Source organism: Canis lupus, chromosome 11, assembly GCF_011100685.1.
Source record: "Canis lupus familiaris isolate Mischka breed German Shepherd chromosome 11, alternate assembly UU_Cfam_GSD_1.0, whole genome shotgun sequence".
In the NCBI taxonomy this organism is placed as follows: domain Eukaryota; kingdom Metazoa; phylum Chordata; class Mammalia; order Carnivora; family Canidae; genus Canis; species Canis lupus.
In genome coordinates this window covers 56,475,205-56,499,764 of record NC_049232.1, presented here as the reverse complement: position 1 = coordinate 56,499,764, position 24,560 = coordinate 56,475,205, and the positions used below count along the sequence as shown (strand labels likewise).

Genomic DNA, 24,560 nt, shown 5'->3' with positions numbered 1-24,560 from the left:
GCGCCGGCCTCTGGCCACGCCCCCAGGCTCCCCGGGGGCCGTGCTGCCAGACCCCTGCCCCAGCCAGAGCCGCCCCCGGCTGCGCGGAGGCCGGGCCGGGGGCAGGGTGTGGGGCGCCCCGGCCTGGGCCAGCCTCCGGCCGCGGACGCCGGGGGTCGCGCCACAGGGGTGTCTGGCTGTGAGGCGCCTTCGGGAAGAGGCTGTGGCCGCGCGACGCTCTTCCAACCTCTCCAAGCGCGTAAGATCCAGCACTGACCCCGACCCCATCCACAGCCCCGCACCCGCGTCCCCAACACCTGCACCCAGATCCGCGGGGTCGTCGGGCAGGCTTCAACTTCCACTTCCCAGACCCACGCCTCAACTTTCGATATCCGCCCCGCCGCCCGGAAAAATCTTGCCTCGGTGCCTTCCACGGACGCCTCAGTCTCCCGCCTACCGCCGCCCGTCCGCGCCCCCGCCGTCGGCGTCTGACCCCAACCACACTCCAGGCCCCGAAAGTCCTCAAATCCCGGCCTCAGGCCTCGGATCCTGAGATCGGACACGCCCCCTCCTCCCTCAGCCCCTCAGCCCACCCCCCCCCCGCAGCCTCTCTCCCTCCGGAACTCCGAGCAGACCCAGCACCCGGCTCCAAACCACACTCCCTCCTTCTGACCCCTTCCGGATCCAGGTGGGAAAAGGAAGGTCCCCACCACCCCCTCACCACACCCCCCCGCCCCAGAGGACGAGGATTCCCCTTCTTGGCTCGCAGCACTCCTCCCCTGGCGGAGGGGGAGCAGTCAATACTTTGACTTGCCTCTGACACGCCTGCACAATAATTCTGAGGTGTCACTAGAAACCCAAATAAACTCGGCTACGTTTTCATTCTGAATTCCTAATTTACTGTGAGACGCTCCACCCACCTTCCCTCTGGGACACCAAAATGAGCTCCAGATTTGTAATTCTTCCTGTCAGACTAGTCCTCTCTTCAGACACAAACACAGCCGAGGAGGCTGTGTTCCACAGAACAGAGAACATTTTTCCACAGAACCTTTTAAGGAGAAAATTTTATTTTCTGTGTGATCTGAGCTTGGAATCAGATAAACCTTGGTCGCAGAAATCACAGTCACCGCCCCCCACCCCCAGCCCCAGCATCGATTCCTAAATCACTGCGGGGCTGCTCTTCCCTGAGCACTTCACCTGCCTCTGAAGACTTCCCTCTCGGGCTGTGAGAGGGCTGGGTGGGGGTCTCGGAGCTGGCATCTGGGACCTGCCTGCCTCTTCCCCTCCTGGGTAGGACCCTTATTTGAACAAGTCAGTCAACCTTACGGAGTCTCCCTGTCGTCATCTGGAACGTGGAAATAAGATCTCCCTCCCAAGGTCAGTGAAAGGATATGAGATTTGGGGGTTCCTCCTCCCCCCTCTTTCAAGTGCTACTTGTAGGCCCTCCCTCCAGACACTCCCATCTCCTCCCTGGACAGGTGAGCCCCTGGGTATACACTGAACTGCCTACCTAGGGATGCAGCTGCTACCAAAAACATGGCACAGCCTGCTCTCTTGGGCTGCTGGAGACCAGCAGTGACAAGCTCTCCTCTTGCTCCTGGCCGCTGGCTGACCAAGCAAGCAAAAACTACTTCCGGCGGGTGCCAGGCCCAATCTGCTCTAATCTTTTCAGTGGAGATGTGGAGGGCAAGTCAGAGTCTTGTGAGACCTGACGTCTATAGACTTTTTTCACTGCTCTAATTCTCAGTGTCTTCCATGAGAGCCCAGAAGATATTTATTGTATGAACGAATGAATGAATGAATGAATGAATTGCCTCAGACAAGCGAAGTGTCTTCCTCTCATCAGGTTCTCTCATTAGATTCTTCATCTCTAGGGGCCCATGGGTGGCTTAGTGGTTGAGCATCTTCCTTTAACTCAGATCATGATTCCAGGATCCTGGGATCAAGTCCCACATCAGGCTCCCTGCAGGGAGCCTGCTTCTCTTTCTGCCTGTGTCTCTGCCTCTGTGTCTCTCATGAATAAATAAATAAAAGCTTAAAAAGAAAAAAGATTCTCCATCTCTAAAATGAAATATTATACCTACCCCATTTATAAATAAAAGGGATTGAATCACATGTCTTGGGCCCCTTAGATGATGTAATGTGTCTGGAACAGTGTCTAGAACATAGTAAATACACTTTTTTAAAATATAGTAAATATTTAGTTAATGCCATTTCCTTTGCCCAGCCCCTTCAGGCTCTGTTTGATTCTAATCAGCATTCATGTTCTGTTAACCTGTGCCTTCGCCTTACAGAAGCTCAGTTCATCAGCCTTGGTTATCTTCTATGACACACTTCCAGTTCTTAACATTTTCCATGGAATTGAGTGTCTTCATTAGAACACTGAGGAACAGGAAGGAGAAACAGACTATTTTTAAATTTTATTTTCCTGATATTAGGAAGAAATTTCCATGAGCCACAGATCCATAAATAAACTACATTGGAATGGAACAATAAATTACAAGTTCAAAATCATGGTTCTCAAACTTTAAAACGAGTCCAAATTGGCTGGAAAGTTTTTTAAAATGCAGATTGCTGAGCATCAGCCCTAGAGAGTCTGCATCCGTTCATCTGATAGAAGTCCAGGACTCTGCAATTTGTAATAGAGACCCCAGGTGATTTTGTTGCGGGTGTCACCAGGCCACACTTCAAAAGACACTAGTTTAGAAAGTGTTACCTTGAAATTCAGTAAATAAAAATGCACATACTTATTTCACCTTTTGAGAAAGGGAGGGCAATGGGAAGAAGCCTCTGGCTTTGGAGGCCTAGCTGGTATTCTGGCTCTACCCTTTTCTAGATGTAGGATCTGTGCACGCTACTTGATTTCTCTGAGATTTCACCTCCCGCAGTGTGAAATGGGATAATGACACTGACTCATATATTTGCTGTAAGGTCTAAATGAGCTATTGCACATGAAGAATCTATCATAAATGTTAATTCCCTTCATAGTCTCTACAGGCTTTGAAAAAGGCTTGTTTACTCCATCTTGATTTAATGGGGAAGAAACGGAGGACCAGCCCCCAGCAGGTCAGCTTCAGAGCCAGGACTAAGTGACTCTCCCTCCAGTGCCTTGTCCTCTGTACAGTGCTACCTTTCAGTCTTCATGCCAAGTACATTGTTTGCTTTTCCTTTTGGAGTACTCCCCCAAGTAAAATGTTTTCTTCCAAATGGAGAGCACAGACAGTTAGTTGCCTAAACTACATTCATTCCTACATTCACTTTGTAAACAGAATCCTCATTTCCTTTGGGAAAGCAGTTCACCTAGCTAAAAATCTTAATTTCCTAGGCACCTGGCGCCTAGATATGACCCTGTGACAGAGATCTGGCCAGTGAAATATAAGAAGTCTACCAGGTAGAGCTTGTTGGGAAGATACTGTTTTCCCTATAAAGAAGAGATAGACCCATCACATCCTCACCTTCTTTCCATCGGGAATATAGTTGTGATGCCCAGAGGAATAGCAGCCATTCTGTGAGCATAAGGATGGTGGCCATAACTAGGAATAGTATAGACAGAAGGTAGGAATGGATAGAGTAGAAAACTTGGAATGGAGTCTGGATCCTTGATAAACTCCTTGAGCAACTGTACCAGCTCTAAATGCTTACCACTGAAGTTCGCATTATATTAGAAAAACAAACATCTCTTTATTTTAAACCTTAAAACACTCCAATTCTGGTGGTCAATACTATCTATTGTATATTTTGTTACTATCGTATTTTCTTAAACTACGAGCTAATGTTGATTTATATTATTTTTATCTATTGCTAACTCCTGGGCTCCTAGCTGAATAACAAATCACCTCAAAACTTAGTGGCTTAGAATAATAACCATCTATTATTTCTCATGAGACTGTGGATAGGCTGGGCTGTTTTTCTTGGTCTAGGCCAATTGAAGCCGATCACAGTTGAGCTTGCATATGAGGCTGGTCAACTGGGAGCTGAACAGATCTATAATGGTTGAGTTCATCAGCTCCTTCATGTGGTTTTTCACTCTCTAGCAGGCTAGCCTAGGTTTGTGAACATGACAGTTCAGGGATCCAAGATAATGAATGGCAGTTTCCAACTGGCACATCGTTTCTGCCACATATCATTGGTTTGGGCATGAATTAGGCCAAACCCAAATTCAGAATAGAGAAATAGAGTCCACCTCTTGCTAAAAGGAACAACATCACATTGCAAAGGGAGGGACGTAGATACCAAGAGAGACCTAAGTGTGGCCATTTTTGTAAACACTTTTTATCACTTTTTCTGATCTTCATTTTTTTTAATCCCTAGATTTTCCAGCTCAAATCATTTTAATTCCACCTGAAGTACATCCTTTGGAATTCCCTTTAGAGAGAGTTGACTCAGTAGCAAACAATTTCAGTTTTTGTCTGCCCAAGATGACAATATTTAATCCGTAGTTTTGGACAGTGTTTTCACTGGCTACAGGTTTCCAGACTGGCAATCGTTTTTTTTTTTCTCAACAATCAAAACTATCATTCCACTGTCTCCGGCTTCCATTGTTGTTTGAAATCGGGTATTAGTCTATTTCTCTTCTGTAGGTAATTGGTCTTTTCTGTCTTCTTTTTAACAGACTTTATTTTTTATAAATAAAAATATTTATAAATTTTATAAAAAAATAAATAAAATATTTATAAAATAAAAAATAAATAAAATATTTATTTTTTAGGTTCACAGCAAAATTGAGCATAAATTACATAGAGTTCCCATATATTCCCTGTCCCTGCCCAGGCACAGCCTCTCCCACTATTAATATTCCCCATCAGAGTGGTTGGTTTGTTATAATCAATGAACCTGCCCTGACATATCATTATCACCCAAAGTCCATAATTTACATTAGAATCCACTTTTTGTGTTGTATATTCTATGGGTTTTCACAAAGGTTTAATGACATACATCTACCGCTCTAGTATCATACACAGTAGTTTCACTGCCCTAAAAATCCTCTATGCTCAGCCTACTCATCTTTCCCGCCCCCTAACCCTTGGCACCCACTGATTTTTTTCCTGTCACCATAATTTTGCCTTTTCCAGAATGTCATATAGTCAAAATTGTACTGTAGCCTTTTAAGATTGGCTTCTTTCACTTAGTAATATGCATTTAAGTTTCCTCCCTATCTTTTCATGGCTTGATGGTTCATTTCTTTTAGCGCTGAATAATATTCCGTTACATAGAGTTTATTTATCCATTCACCCCCTGAAAGATATCTTGGTTGCTTCCAAGTTTGGGCAATTATGGATGAAATGCTATAAACATCCCTGTGCAGGTTTTTGTGTGGACATAAGTTTTCAGCTCATTTGGGTAAATACCAAGGAGCATGATTGCTGGATCATATGATAAGAGTATGTTTAGCTTTGTAAGAAACTGCCAAACTATCTTCCAAAGCGGCTGTACCATTTTGCATTCCCACTAGCAGTGAATGAGAGTCCTGTTGCTCCATATCTGGCTGCTTTTATTTTATTGAATTTTTCATCTCTACAAGTTTCATTTGGTTCTTTTAAAAATCTTCATTTCTCCTCTCATCATGTCTACATTTTTCTTTATATCCCTAAACATATGAAGCATATTTATAATAGCTGTTTTAATGTACTTGTGGGATAATTCCATCTACTCTGTCATTTCTGGGTCTGTTTCTGTTTACTGATATTTTAGGCTCACATTTTCCTGCTGCTTCTTATGTCTAGTAACTTTTTTATTGGATGCCAGACATTGTAAATTTTAGGGTATGGAGCGCTTTATTTTCCTGAAGAGTCTTGAACTTTTTCTGACAGTGAGTTAAGTTACTTGCAGATTAGTTTCATCCTTTTGAGGCTTATGTTAAAACTCCTTTAGGACAAGTCTAAAATAACCATTATTTTAAGACTAATTTTGCATCACCTGTCAGGTATGTTCTTTCTGGGATCTCTCTGTTAAATCCTCTGTATAGTCCACAAGGTCTCTCCACTCTGGCTAGAGAGGATTCAAATGATTTCTGAGCTGGTCTGAACTCTGAAAATCTGTTTTATAGCTTCACGGTATTTTTTTGTTTGTTTGTTTCCTCCAGAGTTGTTCTTGCCAGTCTCGTGAGGTTTCACTCTCTGCATGCATAGATTAGTATTCAGACAAGAGTCCAAAGGACCCCAATATGGATTTCTCAAAATCTCTGCAGAAGTCCTTCCTCTTGGGTGCCTGGGTGGCTCAGTTGGTTAATCGTCTGCCTTTGGCTCAGGTCATGGTCCCAGAGTTTTGGGATTGGGTTTTGGGATCGGGTCCTAGGATCAGGCTTCCTGGGATTGGGAGGCTACTTCTCCCTCTCCTTCTGCCTTCCATTCACCCTGCTTGTGTTCTCTCTCTCTTAAATAAATTAAAAGAAGAACCCCAAGAGATAAGGAAGGAAGGACGAAGGAAGCGGAGGAAAGGAAAGACAGAACGAAAGAAACAAAAGGACAGAAGACGGAAGTAAGAAAGAACCCGAAGTATGCTAAGGATGGGACCGGAAGGAGGCCGTGCCTGGCTGCCTTGGAGGGGCTTGACGGCATTCTGCCGAAAGAAAGAAAAGAAAGAAACTCTTTCCTCTCCAGCTGCAGGCTCCCTGAGCACCGATCTTGGTCTCAAGTCAGAGGAAATGCTGAGCATCTGTGTTTGTTATTTATTTGCATATCATCTTCTGTGAAGTGCCTGTCCAAGTCTTTTGCTCAAGTCTCATATGAATGATTTATAGGAGTTACCTGTACAATCTGGATATAAGTCTGTTGCCAAATGTGTGTCTGGTAAATATTTTTGTTCTGTTATTTTTATTAATGTTATTTTTAAAGAGTAGTAGTTTTAATTGTTTTTCTTTACAGTTAGTTCTTTTTGTGTCCTGTCTAGAGAAAAAAATGCCTACCCTCAACCATAGATATTCCTCTACATGTTCTTCTATTTGCTTTAAAGTTTTGGCTTTTACATTTAAGTACTTAAGCCACCCTGAATTAGGTCTTGTATAAGATGTGAGGTATGAGTCAAGGTTTAATTTTTTCTGTACTGACATTCAGTTGATCCAGTATGATTTACTGAAAAACCTTTTCTTTCCTTTTTAAACTATGTTGGTGCTTTTGTCAAAAATTATTTGACTGAATGTTTGCAGGCTTATTTCTGGACTCTCTTTTCTTTTACATTGGTCTAATTGTCTATCTTAATGCCAGTATCACTGTCTGGATTACTGTACTTTATGGTAAGTTTTAAAGTCATGTGGAGTTTGCCTCCCAACTTTGTTCTTCTCCTACGTTGTTTCTAGCCAAATTTTTAAGTTATGGTAAATAGAATTTATTTTTAAATTTCACTTTCTAACTGTGTTTCCACTAAGTTTTCTAAAATTTTTAATTTTAACTCCAGTGTATTTAACACATTGTTCTATTAGTTTCAGGTGTGTGATATAGTAATGCAACAATTCTCTACTCAGTGCTCATCATAAGTGTACTCTTAATCCTCTTCACCTATTTCACTCAACCCCACCCACTTCCCCTCTGATGACTATTTTGTTTTCTATAGTTAAGAGCCTATTTCTTGGTTTGTCTCTCTTTTTCTTTGCTCGTTTGTTTTGTTTCTTAAATTCTACATATGATTGAAATCATATGGTATTTGTCTTTCTCTGACCGCTTACTTCACTTAGCATAATACCCTCTAGGTTCATCCATGTTGTTGCAAATGGAAAGATTTCATTCTTTTTTATAACTGAGTAATATTCCAACACACACACACACACAACACACATACATATCTACATCTTCTTTATCCATTCATCTATCAATAGACACTTGGGCTGCTTGCACGATTTGGCTATTGTACATAATGCTGCAATAAACACAGGGGTGCATGTATCCCTTTGAATTAGTGTTTTTTGTATTTGGGGTGTAAATACCCAGTAGTGCAATTACTAGGTCATAGGGAAGTTCTATTTTTAACTTTTTGAGGAACCTCTATACTGTTTTCCACAGTGATTGCACCAATTTGCATTCCCACTAACAGTGCAAGAGGGTTCCTTTTTCTCCACATCCTTGACAACACCTGTTGTTTTCTTCTGTTGTTGATTTTAACCATCCTGACAGGTGTGAGGTGATACCTCATTGTGGTTTTGATTTGCACTACCCCGATGATGAGTAATGTTGAGCATCTTTTGACATGTCTGTTGGCCATCTGGTTATCTTGTCTGGAGAAATATCTGTTCATGTCTTCTGCCCATCTTTAATTGGATTGTTTATTTGTTGGAAGGTTGAGTTGTTTAAGTTCTTAAATATTTTGGATACTGACCCTTTATCAGATATGTGATTTGCATATATCTTCTCCCTTTCTGTAGAATGTTTTCTAGTTTAGTTGATTGTTTCCTTTGCTGTGCAGAAGCTTTTTATTTTGGTGTAGTCCCCATCAAATTTGGGGGGCTATTTTTGCTTTTGTTTCCCTTGCTTCAGAAGATCTATCTAGAAAAATGTTGCTATAGCTGATGTCAGAGAAATTACTGCCTTTGCTTAAAGGCAGAAATTAAAAAATCTTCTGGATTTTTATGGTTTCAGGTTAGGTCATCAATCCACTTTGAGTTTATTTTTGTGTGTAGTGTGAGAAAGTGGTCCAGTTTCATTCTTTCACATGTGGTTGTCCAGTTTTCCCCACAACATTTGTTGAAGAGACTATCTTTTTCCTGTTGCATTCTTGCCTTCTTTGATGAAGAGTGATTGTCCACATAATTATAGGTTTATTTCTAGGCTCTCTATTATGTTCTATTGATCTATGTGTCTCCTTTTGTGCCAGTACCACATTGTTTTAATTATTACAGCTTTGGAGTATATCTTGATACCTAGAATTATGATACCTCCAGTTTTGTTCTTTTTATTTAATTTTTTAACAGTTTCTTTCTAAGGATTTTATTTTATTTATTTGAGAGAGAGAGAACATGAGTAGGGGAAGGGGCAGAGAGAGAAGGAGAAGCAGACTCCTCACTGAGCAGGAAGCCTGATGTGGGGTTTGATCCTAAGGCCCTGAGATCACAACTTGAGCCCAAGGCAGATGCTTAACCAACTGGAGCTACCCAGGCACCCCAACAGTTTTGTTCTTTTTATTTATTTTTAAAGATTTTATGTATTCATTCATGAGAGACACACACAAAAAGGCACAGACACAAGCAGAAGCAGGCTCCATGCAGGGAGCCTGACGTGGGACTTGATCCCAGGTCTCCATGATCACACCCTGGGCTGAAGGCAGCGCCAAACCGCTGAGCCACCTGGGCTGCTGAGTTTCGTTCTTTTTAAAGATTGCTTTCAGGGCACCTGGGTGGCTCAGTCAGTTAAGCATCTGCCTTTGGTTCAGGCCATGATCCCAGGGTCCTGGGATCGAACCCCACGTCGGGCTCCCTGCTTAGCGGGGAATTTGCTTCTCCCCTTCCCTCTGCCTATCACTCCTCTGCTTGTGTTCTCCATCAAACAAATAAATTAAAAATATTTTTAAAATTGCTTTGGCTATTCAGGGTCTTTTGTAGTTCCATACAAAATTTGGAGTTGTTTTTCTTAATTCTGTGTAAAATGCGATTTTGATAGGGATTGCATTAAATGTTAGATTGCTTTGGGTAGTATGGACATTTTAACAATATTTGTCCTTCCAATCTATGAGCATGGAATGTCTTTCCATTTCTTTGTGTTGTGTTCAACCTTTTTCATCAGTGTTTTATAGTTTTCAGAGTACAGGTCTTTCATCTCCTTGGTTAAGTTTATTTCTAGATATTTTATTATTTTTGGTACAATTGTAAATGGGATTATTTTCTTAATTTCTCCTTTTGCTATTTCATTATTAGTGCATAGTGTATAGAGATGCAATGGATTTCTGTATATTGATTTTGTATCCTGCCACTTTACTGAATTTATTTATCAGTTCTGATCATTTTTTGGCAGAGTCTTTAAGGTTTTCTATATATAATATCATGTCATGTACAGTAATGAAAGTTTTACCTCTTCCTTGCCAAATTGAATACCTTTTATTTCTTTTTCTTCTCTGATTGGTGTGGCTAGGAGTTCCAATACTATGTTTAATAAAAGTGGTAAGAGTAGACGTCTTGTCCTATTCCTGACTTTAAGGGAAAATCTCTGTTTTTCACCATTGAGTATGAAGTTAACTTGTGGGTTCTTTATATATGGCCTTTATTATGTTGAAGTATGTTTCCTCTAAGCCTACTTTGTTAACAGGTTTTATCATGAATGGATGTTGTACTTTGTCAAGTCCTTTCTCTGCATCTATTGACATGATCATTTGATTTTTATCCTTTCTCTTGTTGATGTGATATATCAAGTTGATTGACTGATTTGTGAACATCAAACTACCTTTGCATGCTGGAAATAAATCCCACTTGATTGTGGTGAATTTTTTTTAATGTATTGCTGGATTCAGTTTGCTAATTTTTGTGGTGATTTTTGCATCTATGTTCATCAGAGATATTGGCCTGCAGTTCATTTTTGTGCTTGTTCTGTCTTTTTTTGATTTTGTAATCAGGGTAATGCTGGTCTCATAGAATGAATTTGAAAGCTTTCTTTCCTCTTCTACTTTTTGGAATAGTTTGAGAAGAATAGGTATTAGCTTTTCTTTAAATATTTGATAGTGATCACTTATGAAGCTGTCTGGTCCTGGGCTTTTGTTTGTTAGGAGGTTTTGATTACTGATAAATTTCATTGCTATCAATTGGTCTGTTCAAATGTACTATTTATTCCTGATTCAGTTTTGGGATGTTATATGTTTCTAGGAATGTATCCATTTCTTCTAGGTTGTCTAATTTGTTGGCATATAATTTTTCGTAATATTCTCTTATAATTGTGTTTTGTAATTGATTATACAATTGTATTGTTGTTGTTTTTTTCTTTCATTTATGATTTTGCTTATTTGAGTCCTCTCTTTTTCTCTCTCAATGAATCTGACTAAAGGTTTGTCAGTTCTGTTGATCTTTTCAAAGAGCCAGCTCCTGGTTTCTTTCTTTCTTTTTCTTTCTCTTTCTTTCTTTCTTTCTTTCTTTCTTTCTTTCTTTTTTTTTGTTCAGCTCCTGGTTGCATTGATCTGTTCTATTGTTTTTTAAGTTTCTATTTCATTTATTTCTGCTCTAATCTTTATCATTTCCTTCCTTCTACTAGTTTTGGGTCTTGTTTGTTCTACTTTTTCTAGATCCTTTAGGTATAAGGTTAGGTTATTTTTTTGAGATTTTTCTTGCTTCTTGACATAGGCCTGTATTGCTATAAACTTCCCTCTTAGCATAGCTTTTGCTGCATCCCAAAGATTTTGGACCACTGTTTCCATTTTCTTTGTCTCTGTGTATTTTTACTTTTCTCTTTGATATCTTGGTTGACCTACTCACTGTTTAGTGGTATGCCAGGTAACTTCCATGCTTTTGTTTCAAGCTTTCATTTTTTTTTTCAAAAAAATGTTTTTTTCAAAAACACAGTTTTTGTAGAAGCTGTATTTGGATCTATTCCAAATCTGTTTGGTGTTCCTTTATTGTTCCTTATTTCCAATGTGTGTTTTTCAATTTGGTTTTTTTTAAGGCATGTAAAGCATTGGTATGTTAAAAAATTTTAGTAATCATAGTTATTTCATAATTATGTTTGTATATGATAATCCCAGCATTTGAACTCTTGTGGGTCTATTTCTGTGTCTGTTGTTTCTCATTTACAATGTGTCTCTATACATATTGTGACTTTTATTGAAGGCCGTGTATTTTCTTTGGGATTTTATTTGAGGGAATTCTTTAAAGTCTGAGTAAAGAAAGGGTCCCCTAAGGAGGATTTGCATTTCTTCCTGCAACCTGTACCTCTACCAGTCTTAGGTTACTCTACGAAATTATTGGCTTGAATTTTGGAGTTTTTAATTTTGTTGTTTAAAGCATACAAGTAATATGAATTGGGGTTTCAGACTGCATGAGGAACAGCTTATGCTTCTAGATTCTCTGTGATAACTTTTTTTTTTTTTTCTGAGCTCAGCACCCAGGTTCGTGCAACTGCCTGGTGGTTGATGAAGTTAATAGTTATTTCTGGTTCATCTTTTCTTTGGTGGTGTAGAGCTTTGGGGTCTCATCTTTATGGAAGAGGTGTCCAAAGGCCTTGGATGGCCTCTGATTTTTGTACTCTGTGATTCCCTGTACTCTGTGAGACCAGACATCAGAAACTCCAGTTAATCTGGTTCAGTAAGTGCCCTCAGAGCAACAGCCAGCTGCAGTGCTCCAGTTGCCATGATGAGTTCCTTCTTTCACTTAGTATTTTTGCCCAAGCATCTCTTACTTTCTTGCCAGCTGACAAATGCATTTAGGAAGATATATTTCCCCAGCATTTTTAGATTTATTCCATGGGAGGGTCAATCTACTAATTATCAGGAATGAAACTCCTACTGCCTAAATTCCTATTACAGACATCTTAGAAATCACTATCGAATTTTCTGCTGCAGTGTAACAGTTTTAACTGTTATAGGTATCAAAGGGGATTCAAACAAAAGCTATTTTGCCAATACAGTTTTTAAAAAAATTCAGCTTCTGGCATTGTCTCTGCTGCTTTTCAAACATTAAAAATATGCTCACAGGCTGTCTATCCCACTCGCCTCTGTCAAGCTGGTTTCCCCAAATGCTTGGGTTGCTTTAAGAAAATGTTTTGTTTTGTGTTTTGTATTGTTTTGTTTTCATTTAGACTTTTGTTATGGATGTCTACTTTTAAACACACTACGGATAAAGAATTTGTCCTATGGATACTTTCTCTGCTTTGGGGACTTTATTTGTTAATTTTTTATTAATTTTATAAATGCCCCCATAGACACTGGAAAACAGAAGTTGACTCTTCTGTGCATGTGAATTTTTTTTAAGATTTTATTTTATTTATTCATGAGAGACAGAGAGAGGCAGAGACATAGGCAGAGGGAGAAGTGGGCTCCCTACTGGGACCCCAATGGGGGACTTGATCCCAGGGCCCTGGGATCACGACCTGAGCCAAAGGCAGATGCTCAACCACTGAAATACCCAGGTGCCCCTACCTACTTGTTTTTAGAGAGAAATAGTACAAGTGGGGTGAGGGGCAGAGGGAGAAGCAGACTCCATGATGAGCAGGGAGCTGGATGCAGGGCCTGATCCCAGGACTCTGGAATCATGACCTGAGCCGAAAGCAGATGCTTAACTGACTGATCCACCCAGGCTTCCCTGTGCACGTGAATTTTTGTGTGTGTATATGTGTGTATGTTTCATCCTGGTAGTTAATCTTTGCTTAATTTTGACTGCTTGATCTGCAAAGACACAGACATGCATTAAGCTCTCCCCATTGCTTTCCCTGTCTCTCCAGAGACAGATCTGCTGGCCTTGATCACCATCCTTACCTTGTAAAGCAATTACTGTAAAGTAATGCCAACTTCCTGACCCCTGTGATTTAGGGCTGAGGGCTAGCAGGCTTGAACCATCTTCTCTCTGACTCCGAGAAGTAGTCTCTGGAACTTAGCCTCTAGTGGGATGACAGCTAGGTCTCTGCCTCGTTCCCGTGTCTAGGCTGAGCTGAGCAGGTGCAGCATGCAGGTGCAGGACTCTGAGAAGCATCTCACCTGAATCAAAAGCAATGGGCAGAACACATTTTTAGGAGAGATTTCAAAGAGCCTGAGAATTAGATGAGCACTGCTCAGATGGGGGCTCATCATGCCAGCATCACCATCTCTGGACCCCAAGTATGGGTCTTGACTCCTCCTTTAGTTCCCAGAATGTAAGTCAAACTGTTTCCTCATTTCTGGTAAAACAGTTGAGATGACTAGGTACTTTCCAAAGGAATTTGACTGTGAAGCTTAAGGAAATGAAAGAAGAAAATGCTGTAGGACCATCAAGCTTATAGAATCTGTGTGTCTCAGTTGCTGGAAGGTTTTGCTCCACATCCTACTTGAGAATTCCATTTATAGATGACTTCATACTATTTGAGATGGGCTCCTTTCTCTCAATCTCAACAAAAAGCCAGCTTCAGGGTTGGGGGTCAGTCTCCCTGGATGCACGACTTTCTCTCTTCCAGCCCTAATGGGCCAGATTGTATGAGGAAGGACAGGGGCTCCTGGAAGGACAGGATGAAGGCATGAGGTCTTTCTGTGCAACTATTCTTTCCCCTCTCAAACATGGATAGGTCATGTTTTTCCAGCCCAGTCTTTGTTTCCCTTCTAGGAGCTCACAGTTAAGTAGGGGAGATGGCTGCATACAATTAACTTAGTGTAAGATCCTAACTTCAATATCTCCAGACCACCTCCCAGATCCTACATCATGTTTCATCCAAAGAAACAACAGTCTGACTTTCTGAAGCACACACATGAAAAGTAATTAACATTTTTATTGAAAATAAAATATTTAATGGTGTTGGAAAGATTACATTTAAATGACAAAATGTGGCCTATGCCCCCTGAATCCTCTTCCTCCTTCCTGACAGGCCTTCTGCCCGTGCTAACAACTACCCAGTTGGTCTTCTCCCTCCGCGTCTCCCACTACCCAGATCTCTATTATAAAGGCACTGGGCATCTGATGGGCAAATGTGAACCAGGTCTTGGCCAGCTGCCAGAGAGGGCGGGCGGGACAACTGCTGCTGTTTGTGTTACCGTGGTGTAACGGGACAGGTGTGGTGGTGGCAGTTCCCTCCCACCACTTTCTTCTGTCCATCCTTGAGCACAGTTGCTCCCTAGGGGCTGTCCAGGGTCTTCTTGCTTTGACTCAATTCACACCTCTTCGTGGACAACTGCAGCTGCTCCCCTGGCTTCCTCTGGTGTGGACATGGACATGCAGACGACTCCCAAATCCCTGTTTTCCCAGGAATTCAGCTCCTAAGTGCCCAGGTTTTTCCAACACGTAAACCATTCTTTGGGAGAACCTAGAGCTTGAGAGGGACACATGGTTACCTACCAAGCTCTCTTTGGGACAGCAAAACCATGACTCTTATAAATAGGTTATTGATGATATTAGGTTGGTAATCATCCTGTGTCTTGTTTGTCTTTTGGCCTCTCCTCCCTTCCCAGCAAGTTCTGGCCGGGGAATAGCCTTTAGTTCAGAATAGTTCTGGACAGTGAAAAGCCTTTTTGTGTTTCAGACAGGATCAGGCATCTCCAAAGCATTTATTTGTAATGTTTCCAGGCCCACCAAAGGATTTGGTTGGATTGCCTAAGAGACAGATCCCTGGATTAATTGGGTCATGAGTCCCCTCACTGTGGCCAGGACTAGGACTACTGCCCATCCCATGAACCAGTCCCCTCACTGTGGCCAGGACTAAGACCACTGCCCATCCATGAACCAATCACGGTGACACTGATTGGGATTATGGTCATTGGTTTACTTCAGTCAAGGGATACTCCTAGAGCTCACCCAAACCACAAGGTTATCCCACTGTGGAGAAAGAGAGAATAGGTGGCAGGTGAGTAAGCAACCAGTGTCTCCTGCAAAGTTCCTCTTGAGCAATGGCTTGCAAACATTTTTTGTACATGATCCATGATAAGAAATACACTTTGCATTGTGACCCAGTGCCCACTCCCAACGGACTCACTGACAGCTGTAACAAAACTTCCACAAAATAATATTCACCCTTTGCTTGCTCCTGGGAGCACCCTTTGCTTGCAGCTCCAGGCTGATAGTTTGTAGTCCTGGCTCCTTGATCAGGTAACACTCAATTCTATCTCAGTTTTAAAAAACCCTGGTCTAAACGCACTAGATTTATTTCACAACTCACTAGTGGGTCACAGCCCACAGTTTGAAAAATACTACTCTTAAGGTTTGCATAAAGGGCTTGCATTGTTTAAATGGTGGTTAAAATGTGTCATAAATTTTCCAGGAATGTAACAGGGAAGTGTGTTAGGAAGTGGAAGTTGAGTTAATGGAGAGTACAAGGTCATGAAGTGTAGAGGAGTGGTGCTTGCCACTTATGACACAGAAAGCAGGCCTTGAGAGCAGGGAGTCTTGAGTTCCAAAGTGGGACTTCAGCTTCAGGCAGTAAGCAATCTACAGGACATCCCCCTGGAATAGATCAGATTTGTGGCTACAAAGGACTTCTCTGGAGACAATATAGGGGCACTAAGATGTTTTGTTCCATGATTTTGGTTACCCAAAACCCAACTCCAACCTCTGACCAGACTTCTTCAACCTCTTGGTGACTGGGTTATAGTGACCAGACAGATGCTTTTTGGTCATGCTAAGGCCAGGCTAGCCCAAGCACCTATTGTGCACAGGATGTGTCTGTGTATGATGTGGAGGGTATGTGGGGGAGTGAGGATAAATGGGCCTTGTACCCATTTATAGAACATTAGATGACATACACAAGTAAATAATATATTTTTAAGGATACATTAATATGTTAAAAAAATCAGAATAATAGTTTGAAAGAGTAGATTGAGAGAGAGAGAGAGATACAAGGAAAGGATACAGAGGGCCTTCAACAGGGATGATAAAACATTTTATTTCCTAGTCTAAGTGGCAGATACATGGCTGGTTGTTTTATTATTCCTTAAACATTAAAGATGCAATGTATGCACACATACCTACACACACACACACACACACACCTACTGGCATATATGACAAAAAAATATAATAAGTGCCAGGGCCTATGCTTAGTGAGCTCACAGACTCAAATGGAAGCCAGACATCATCACAACTAATATATTACACAATGAGATCATAAGAAATATAAAGAAGGACTTCATTCTGGCTACTTCTATGACCTTGGGTAAGTCATTTTATTTCTTGAAGCCTGAGGCTCTTCTGATACATCTAGATAGATAGATAGATAGATAGATAGATAGATAGATAGATAGATAGATAGATGATACACACACATGTGTATATAATAGGTTTATTGTGAGACTCAGTTGATATGTACTGCATGATAAAATGTCTGACAAACTGTAAAACGTGTGAGATAATATTATCACTCTGGGCATCTTTGCAACTGCTTCTTTCTTCTGTGAAACTGTTATCCCACACAGTTTTATGCTCAAGTGGCAGTCTGAGCGAAGCAGGTTGTAAGTGACTGTAAATTATTCTCAATCTAACATATTTTGTGTCTAGCACAATGAGGGACAGAAATAAAGGCGGCACGGGCTACTACTGAATAGCTCGTAATTGCCGGAACAGGGACTTGGAGCTTCAGAGACCCCTGAGAGGACTGGTCCAGGGGGACTAGGATTTTGAACTTGTGGGCCAATGGGGGGTTAGTGCTGAGAGGAGAGCCCTGTGCCTCCCCTTCCCTAGGGGCTCTTTCAGTCCAGCCAGTGGACCCCCACTGCCATCGCCGCACCAGGCCCTGGAGGGTGCTGCTCCCCAGTGCTCAGGCCGAAACATGAACACAGATCCCTCCTCCCAGCTCTTAGCAGCCTAAGGAAGTGCAGGAACACTCTGGCTTCTCATGCTGCCAGGGTAAGCTCTCATTCAGGATTACCAGGCCCCATTATTGCCCCTCTGCCCTAGGAGACACCTAGCACCGACCAGCAGCAGTACAGCTCTGCAGGTTCCCTGCTCAAGGTCCTGACCTTTGCCATCTCCATGTGAGGAGTCCCACCCCAAGGCTTGGAGGTTTGTTCTCAGGAATAAAGTGAGAGTTCATTAGTAAGACTTAGGAGTCTAGGTTCAAGGACACTCCAGGCAAATTGACTCCGAATGTTGTCTCTCTTGGGATAGAGTATGTCCCAGAGATTAGGGGAGACCCAAGTCTCAGGTTGGAGTTAGAGTCCCACCCGATCAGGTGACATACACAAACAGGGTAATTTGAGGAGAGTTTAAAGTAGGGCTGTTTTCAAAGGGATGGCAGGGGATGGAGAAACCACAAGGGAGAACGCAGAAGCCTGCAGAGCTCCCCGAGGACCAGTAACAGTGGGTGCTGTTACCAACCCAGACCCAAATGGGCACAGAGAGGAGAAGCATCTGGACTCTGGGCAGGGAGGCCTGCGAAGGATGCCGCTTGATGGGAGATGCGCTTTTCACTGGAGGAATGCAGCAGGACCTTGGAGAGCCTGAAGACAGGGAGCCTGGCAAATAAGTACCTCAACCTCGCACTCCTCCCTCCCTTCCAACTCTAGCCAGTCGGCCTAACCCACCTGGGAGCCAAAGCACAAGGAAACTCACTGCTGTATTCCAGAAAGAGCAGGTTGCAGGGCACAGAGCCAGGTGGGTCTGGAGGAGCAAGTGACTCACACCGCCTGGCTGTGAAAGAGGGGGGGGGGGGGGGGGCAGGTCGACAGGGGCCAGTCTGGGCAGCACAGCCCAACTGTCAGGAGAGGGAAACCCAGGAGGTATCAGAAATGACAAAACCACTGTCAAGCAGTCAATTCAGGGAGACCAGCTCCAGCCCATGGGAATTCAGAGATCGAGAAGGCCCCCGGGAGGCCAGGGCATGTCCTTGATGGCTGAATCCAAGTGTCCTGTGTTTAAACGATGATAGAGGCACATCTTTGCAGAGATATTTTTGGCATGCAAGAATCGAATTCATTTAGCAATTTCCCTTGCAGCAGCAGGTTGAAATTTCCCATCAACTGTTTTCAAGGACATTTAGAAGCAAAGCTGTAGCAGACGCTCCATTATTTACTTTATGAAGCAAGTGACTTAGTGGCAAGACTCCGGTGCAACAGCGCAGAAGATCTGGGGGTGAGACTTCACTTTGCCTTAAACTCACTACTGTCCTTTATATTTTTTAAGATTTATTTATTCATGAGAGACACAGAGAGAGGCAGAGACATAGGCAGAGGGAGAAGCAGGCTCTTCACAGGGAGCCCAGTATGGGACTTGATCCCTGAACTGCGATCATGCCCTGAGTCAAAGGCAGACGCTCAACCGCTGAGCCACCCAGGTGTCCCACTACTGTCCTTTGAATCACTCTCTTCCCCTTTCTGTGGCTCAGTTGCCTTTTCTGCAGTGTGACAGGGTTGGCTGTGATCTGTAAGATCCCTTCTGATTCTAGCAAGCTGATTTTCCTAGAAACTATATGATCAGAACAAGTCTTGACACACTGGTCTGGGCAGTGATTTTTTGGGATTGGAAACTAGAAGCTCAGGTAACAAAATGCAAAAATAAACAGGTGGAACTACATTAAACTAAAAAGCTTCTGCTCAGCAAAGGAAATAGTCAACACAACGAAGGGGCAACCTACAGAATAGGAGGAGGTATTTGCAAACCATGTATCTGATAAGGGGTTAACATCTAAAATATATAAAGAACTCATACAGCTCAACAGCAACAAACAAACAAAAGAGAACCCTGCTTTTAAAAATGGGTAAAGGACCAGAATAGACATTTTCCCAAAGAAGATATCCACATGGCCAAGAGGCACATGAAAAGATGCTTGATATCACTCATCATTGGAGAAATGCATATCAAAACTACAATATCACCTCACACCTATTAGGATGGCTATTATCAAAATGACAGGGATGCCTGGGTGGCTCAGTGGTTGAGCGTCTACCTCTGGCTCAGCTTGTGATCTCGGAGTCTTGGGATCGAGTCCCACACTGGGCTCCCTGCATGGAGCCTGCTTCTCCCTCTGCCTATGTCTCTGCCTCTCTCTGCATGTGTCTCTCATGAATAAATAAAATCTTTTTTAAAAATGACAAAAGATAACCGGTATTGGAGAGGATGTGGGGAAAAGAGAACTCTTGAACACTATTGGTGGGAATGTAAATTGGTACCATCATTATGTAAAATAGTATGAGGGTTCCTTGCAAAATTAAAACTAAAGCTACTATAGGATTCAGCAATCCATCTTCTGGATACATACCCAAAGGAAATGAAATCAGGACCTTGAAGATCTGTTTGTACTCTCATGTTCATTGCTGCATTATTCACAATAGCCAAGATATGGAAACTACACACACAAGATATGGAAATATTCCACACAGTGGAATATTATCCAGCCTTAAAAAAAGAAGATCCTGCCATTTATGACAACATGGGTGAACTCAGAGGACATTATTGTTAAGTGGAATAAGCCAGACACAGAAAGAAAAATCCTGCATGATCTCAGTCTTGTGTGGAATCTAAAAAAAAAGTTGAATTTATAGAAGCAGAGAGTAAAAGGCTGGTTACCAGAGGTGGGGAGGTGGAGGAAATGGGGAGATGTTGAATAAAGAGCACAAAGTTGCAATTATGCCATGTGAAGAAGTTCTAGAGGTCTAATGGACAGCACAGTGACTGTCGTCAATAATACTGTATACTGGAAATTTGCTAAGGGAGCAGATCTCAGGTGCTCTCACCACACACACACACACACACACACACACGGTAAGTACGGGGAGAGATGGATATGGTAATTAGCTTAACTAGTAATCTTTTCACCATGTATATGTATGTCAAAATGTTGTACACTTTAAATATACAGTCTTTTTTTTTTTTTTTTAAGCACCAGTCCTGACATCTCAGCACAGCCAACTTGGCAGTCACTCTGTGATTCCGTTTTCTAAGTCACAAAACTGTTTCTTTGAAATCTCCCTTTAAAATTGCTCCATTTCTCTGATGCAGCAAGAAGGCAAGAGACAATAATTGCTTTCCAGTGGACTCATGCCCACGAAAACAAACCCAAGGGTACTGCCGCTAAAAAGAATCCAGTCTGCCCCACTTCCTATTTATTTGGCTTTGGGGAGCCGGACAGCGCGCGGCCGAGGACGGCGGGGTCACCGCACTGAGTCACCACCTGAAGTGGGGCCTGGGGCTGCAGGGCCTCCGGGCCCCGGCTCGCCCCTCGGTCCTGTGCATCCGGGCGGAGGGAGCCGCCTCCTGACAATTCCTGCCACATCGTGCATTGCTTGTTTAAGTTAGACAAGAAAACAAAACCAGCCTGAGCGCGCGCTCCCAATTCGGTTCCTGGACTGTGTTCAACCCGGTTTCCTGTAAGACGGATCGGTTGCGTTGGCCTGCCCAGCTCCTTGCCCTGGCTTTCTCAACAGAAACAGCAGGCTCGCCTCCTGGCCTTAAAAATCTGGTGGATCCTGGTGGGGCTGCACCCACCCCCCCCAGGTGATGACACAACCTACGGCTGGCCAATCACAGAGCCCCAACCCGCAGGCTGGAGACTGAAGGAGGGTGGAGGTTGGCCCTTGCAGCAGCTGGGAGTTACATCAGGTTCACCCTGGAGAGGAGAGAGCAGCCTTCTCACTGCCTTGGCACAGCTGACAACAGAGCCATGTCAGGAGCATGACAACAGAGCCATGTCAGGAGCTGCTGGTGGCCGTGCTTCCCATGCCCTGTCCTTGCCAGGATGAAGCCATCCTGAGCAAGAGAAAATGAGGCCTGAGCTAGGAGAAAAGTGGAGATGAGTGATGCAGGGAAAGGCCTGGGAGGAGAGGGCAAAAAACTTGACAATATAATTCGGGTGCCTGGACACAGCGATCCCATTGCCAACCTGCCCCCCGCCTTTGTACAAGGACCAGTAACTCTCCTTTTCTAGGTAAGCTAGAATTAACTGGATTTCTGTTGCCCAACCAAGGAAGCCTGAATCATATAGCCATTGATCCCTGCAAATGGAACTGCAGGGACCCTAAAATGTGGAATTGCCTCAGACAAGGTGGTGCAGAGCCACAAGGATTCCTCTTTCCTGGAGGGAGAAGCTGGCATTCCAGGCTATGTGCTGTAGGCAGCCAGTTAGACCGTCACAAGAAGTCTAGGTCAACAGATGTCAGGATGTTGGAATGGGTTGTCTATGCACTACCAAAAAAGATGCTTCCATCAAAGTTGGGCTGTTTTGGGGCACCTGGGTGGCTCAGCGGTTTGGTGCCTACCTTTGGCCCAGAGCGTGATCCTGGAGTCCCAGGATCGAGTCCCACATCGGGCTCCCTGCATGGAGCCTGCCTCTCCTCCGTCTGCTTATGTCTCTGCCTCTCTCTCTGTCTCTCATGAATAAATAAATAAAATCTTAAAAAAAAAAGTTGGGCTGTTTGAAAGTGGGAGGGATCAGCAGACAGATAAAAGAGAGGCTCTTTCTCCTTGAAGCAACATGCCATGGGTAAAGAGGGTTGGAGCACATTTTTTCTTGAAGAATTGCAGAAGTAGAAATCTGTGGTTGGGAAGGAGAGTACTGGGGTGAAGAGGAAGCATCTCATCTTGAAGCAGCACAGCCCAGGGCTTGTATAGACCTTCCTCATCTCTTGGACCATCAAGCCAGCTCAGGCCAGGAAGCTGAGTCCTCAGGCAATGGACACTCCTCTAGGCCTGTTGGTGAAGAGATGAAATCTCTCCACCACGGGGTCTAGTTTGTTCAGTTGAATTCCCCTGAGTCCTCCAAGAGGCAGGACCAGGAGGAGGGCAAAGAAGTGTGCTCCTCTGCCAGAGAAGTGAGTCTTTGCTGTACCTGTCCAAACGGATGGGATATAGGTAGTTGGCCGATGACAACTAGAATTGCTTCCCCATTCCATTTTTTAAAACGTGGAATTTTGCAAACAAAGATGCAGTGGTTTCAGGCATTCATTTAGTCACAGATGGCAAGAGGATGAGTATGTCCCATAGGCTTCTCAGTTTTAACCTAATCCAATGATTGCTTTTTCAATTATTCAACACATATTTATTGAGCACCTACTAACTGGCAGATCTCTTTTAGATTCCGGGGATACAATAATGAAGAAAACAAAACAACCAACCAACAATGACTTATGACTTGTAGAGTCATTCCCATACCAGGAAGAAGGGACACCACACAGGCAACTGGCCAAGGCCCAAATCCCAAGATTCATTCTCTGACAACAGAGCCATTTCAGTAGGCTCCTCCTATATCCAACCCAAATCTGCCCACTTCTCACTGTGTCCTCAGCTTAGCCATGGCCCGAGACATCATCACTTCTCGGCTAAATCACTGTGACAGTCTTTGAACCGGGCCATTTGCCTCCAGCTTTGGCTCCCAGTCCATTCAGCACACAGAAGTCACAGTGGTCTTTCCAAAACAAAAAAATCAGTTCATGTACTGTCAAACCTAACAGATCTGTTGCGAGCCAACATCTAGATAGTTGTCTCTATGTCAATAATAAAATGAACACTAGCAGCAGGAGGCAAGTATGTGTCTGTGAGACTCTCTTTGTGTATATGCAGAGTCAATGCTGGCTTTGTGTTCTCTGACAGTGGAAAATATCCTAATGATACATTCAATTGTATAATTTGCTGCCTCCAAAAAATAAATAAAGCCAGTTCATGTCCCTATCCTGCTTAAAACCCTCCAGGAGCTCCTCAGAACAACCAGACGTAAAATCCAAATGCCTTACCTGAGTCTGCAGGAGCCTAGGTGATCTGCAGCTGCCTACCCATCCTCCCTCGGCTGGCTCCAGTCTCCTCCCTCACTGCCTCTTGCTTCAGCTCCTGCCAGCTTCTTTCTGCCTCTGAGACATACCGAATGAGCCTGCATCTCAAAGCCTTTATGTTTGCTGTTCCTCCTTCTTGGGACACTCTTCCCCAGATCTTTGCAAGCCCATCCCCTGTCCGTTGTTCAAAGGTAACAGGTTACTCGGTGGGATGTTTTTTATTGTCCAGGAATTCCAGCGAAAGTCCAGAGATGGACAAAGGACAAAGAGGTTCTAAGCATCGTCTCATCTCAAGAGAGCTGCCCCCTATCGCACCAGTTTCCCCTGCTGGGGCTTACCGAAAGGTCAAGTTGGAACGTCCCTATCAGCTGTCTTCCATCCCTCCTTACTAATCTTCATGAGATGACTGGAGCAGAGAAAAAAAAGGTGGGCTAGAGCCAGAATCTTCTCTTCGTGGGGAGAGCAGTGTTTGTGATGAGAGGTGACCCTTCCCCTAAGCCAAATACTGGGGAGGCGCCAAGAAATCAGCCATAGACAGGGGTTCCCTGAGAGACGTGCTGTTCCCCACCTGATTATCATCTTCTAATTTGCCCCTAGACTTAGGTGAGTGAGGTAGAGGAAGCCTGGCATTGTTTCCAGCTGGGAGTAGGGACAGAAGAGGAGCTACTTGTACTCCTACTGCTGACTGGCAAGAAGGGAAGAATTTGTAGCTAGGCGAAAGGGCCACTAAGAAAGGTAGTTGGGCTTGGGTCCTCCAGGGGACTCACCAGCATTCAAATGGCTGCCACAGAGAGGGTTTCAGTGGCCACTGTTAGCCAGGAAAGCAGCAATAGCCAACTTAGAAAGAACAGCAGCAGTGGCCAGGTGAGTAAAGACCCTCTTGCCCAGTTTCCTCTTCCTCTGCCCTTCCCGTATACACTGGGAGAGCAGGGCACCTGCAGGAGGAAGGGGAGGGATATCTCAGAACCTGATCACACTCTGTCCCCATCTTCATTCCCGGCAGTCAGGATCCGAGGTCAGGAGAGGCAGAGGAGATTTAAATCACTTGAGATTGAAGTCAAAAGGTAGACTGGACTTGTAATCACCCAGGAGGTCATGAAATCTTCCTGGGTCTGTCCTGGGCGCATTTGCCCTTAAGGTACATATCTCACCCTTTCTCAAACCTCACTGTTGGGAACTTGATCCTGGCAGGCTGTGCTGCCCACGCTGCTGGGCCAGCTGACTTCTGGCTACCTTTGGTAGGTGAGGGATTGGAAAGCAGGAGGAAGGAACAAATTCCGGCTTCTTCCCTGCAATTTCTGGCTATGGGGTCT

General features: G+C 43.5%; 1 long non-coding RNA gene across 2 annotated transcripts; it reads left to right on the top strand.

The window, feature by feature from the left end:
* Positions 1-97: 97 nt before the first annotated feature.
* On the top strand, positions 98-21,826 carry LOC111098105. Of its 2 annotated transcripts, none has more exons than XR_005367043.1 (3): positions 98-1,356; positions 18,484-18,619; positions 20,367-21,826. It is a non-coding gene; the product is annotated as an uncharacterized LOC111098105 (long non-coding RNA). The 2 variants fall into 2 exon arrangements; XR_005367044.1 differs by lacking the exon at positions 98-1,356 and adding an exon at positions 16,325-18,142.
* Positions 21,827-24,560: the final 2,734 nt, after the last annotated feature.